The following is a 2,730-nucleotide window of genomic DNA, read 5'->3' on the forward strand; positions in this document are numbered from 1 at the left end:
TTCTTATCAATGATTTGGATAAAGGTGTAGGTGGCACACTTAAGAAATTTACATATGATACAAACCTAACAGTAATAGTTAACACTTAGGATGTGTTAACACACTGGAGTGAGGATATAAAAAGATTTTGACAAGCTAGAACATTGGGTTGAATTTAAGGAGATGAAATCTCATAGGGATAAATGTAAAGTACCATACTTGGGTTCAAAAAATCAACTTCACAAGTACAAGATGGGGGAGATGTGATTATATAGGGTTGTTAGAAGAGGATCTGAAGGTGTTAGTGGGCTACAAGCTAAACATGAGGCAATAGTGAGATGAGTGGCTGCATTCAGAGGCATAGCCTCCAAGTATAGGGGGATGTCATTTTGTTGCACTATATCTGGAATGTTGTGTTTAGATCTGGGGGGAAAAAACATTTTAGGAAAGGTATTGGTAAGCTGTAGAGTTTCCACAAGTGGGCAACTAGGATGATGAAGGGCCTTGCATTCATGCCACATGGGGATCAGCTGAAGTAACTAGGAATGTTTATGTTGGAGAAGAGAAAATATGGCAAGGAAGCAGAGATATGACATTGGTCTTCAAGTATTTGAAGGCCTGGAACATGACACATGGATTCAAGGTGTTCTGTTGACCCCAGGGGTAGGACTACTGCAAGTAGTAGTTTGGATAGAAGTTTCAGAGAAGGAAATCTGGCCTGGAGCTGTAGAACCCTGGGAGTTGTCCAAACGTGGGACGGACTGTCTTCGGAGGTGGCCACTTTCCCTTCCCTTGAGGTCTTTGAGCGGAGGCTGGTTACCCACTTGCCAGGCATGTTGTAGAGGGAATCTTTCTCCAAATATGGACTGGACTAGAGGGCCTCTGGGGTGCCTGCCAACTCTGAAATTCGGTGATTCTGCTGTGTGATACTTTCCACAGGAGGGGAAAACGCATTCGGGCTATTTTTAAAGATTTTAAAAGATTATTGTCCGAGTGCTAGGAATCAGTCCGACTCAACTTTCAAAAGCCTGCCTCAGTGCCCCCCGAGAAATCGAAGGCTCTGGCTCATCACGGCAAAGTTTCCCTTAGTCCCAACAGCCAGTCTGGGTGGCAGTGATCAGTGTGATAAACTGCAAGGTTCTGCCCCTGGCCACCAGCAGGCACAGACAGGCAGATCCCTCTTGACTCTGCTTGTCATCAGCATTGCAGGCTCATGCCTGACATTTCTGGAAAGCTGAGCGGATTCTATTACTGGGGCCTCAGAATGTTCTCCCCATGGCAGCAAAACTATATTTAGGTGCTTTGCCAGATGACCCTTGGATGATCTTTAGCTTAGAGGACACCTGTCACTCCTCATTTTGTTGATTTGAACCTTAGAACTTTTATTTCACATTTGAGGAGAGGGACAGGGATTAGGCCTCTGATTTCATTGGGAACATCCCCATGATGAATTGCCCTTGACTCATACAGGTCACAACCCTGTCTGCAACTTAAGTCTCAGAGAGTCATCTGAGGCCCCAGGAGGTGAAATGACTTGTCCAGAGCTTTAAAGCCAGTAAGGGTTAGAGGTAGAGCTTGGCCTCAGTCTTGCTGACCCTAACACTACCTCCTATGCCATGGTTGCCTCTTGCAGGATATGTATAGATACCCTACTATAAAATCTTCCCCAATGTCCCATCCTGGATAGATGGATTACTGTAGGTTCTTGAAGGCCTGGTCAACAGAGCGTGTGCTCTAGCAGGTCCAACCCATTTGGAAAGGTTTGAAGAATGGTGCAGGAGATGAGAGACTCCCCTCCAGAATCCTGGCCACCTAGTGAAGAACTCCTTTTGGCCCTGGCAAATCATGAACACCCATCTAATAAGACTTGGAGAGGTTTGGAAAAATACCCATGTACCTATGCCTGCCTCAGTTTCCTCATCTGTTAAATGAGGATAATAATAGCATCTACCTCCCAGGGTTGTTGTGAAGATCAAAGGAGATAACATTTATCAAGCATTTTATAAACCTTAAAGTAACATATTTATTATTATTAATAAGAATAAAAGCAAACATTTAAAAAGTATGGGGATATGTGTGATATATACATATGAAATGTGTGGATGTGAATACGAATGCTTGTAATCTTTTTTTTCTTTTTTGGGTGCAGCAATGAGGGTTAAGTGACTTGTCCAGGGTCACACAGGTAGTAAGTGTCAAGTGTCCAAGGTCACATTTGAACTCAGGTCCTCCTGAATCCAGGGCTGGTGCTTTATCCACTGCGCCACCTAGCTGCCCCCGCATGCTTATAAGCTTGCCATTTTTACTTCTTTAATATCTGACCCCTTTTATTCACACAGACCCCCACCTTCATTCTGTCCCTCATTCACTTTTGCCTATACAATTTTAAAAGCCTCCTAATTCAGGGGCTCTTTGCTTTGGGGTTCATGAGCTTTAAAAAGTTTTAGTGTTTTCTAACTATCTTTCAACAGAATTGGTTTCCTTTGGAACCTTACAAGTTTTGTTTTATGTATTTAAAAGCCTTTTTTCAGAGAAGGGGCCCATAGGCTGCACCAGACTGCCAAAGGGGGGGCCCTGGCACAAAAATGATGAAGAATTGCTGTCTTAACTGTCCCCCCTGCACCTTCTGTCCTCATTCGAGTCCATCCTGCCTGCTGCTGCCCAAGTACCCGTCCTTAAGGGCAGATTGGGCCATGTGATTCCCCCCATTGGCGCTTGTGGTCCAGGCAGCACCAAGTTCAGAACATTCCA

Source organism: Dromiciops gliroides, chromosome 4 (genome assembly GCF_019393635.1).
Source record: "Dromiciops gliroides isolate mDroGli1 chromosome 4, mDroGli1.pri, whole genome shotgun sequence".
Taxonomy (NCBI): Eukaryota; Metazoa; Chordata; class Mammalia; order Microbiotheria; family Microbiotheriidae; genus Dromiciops; species Dromiciops gliroides.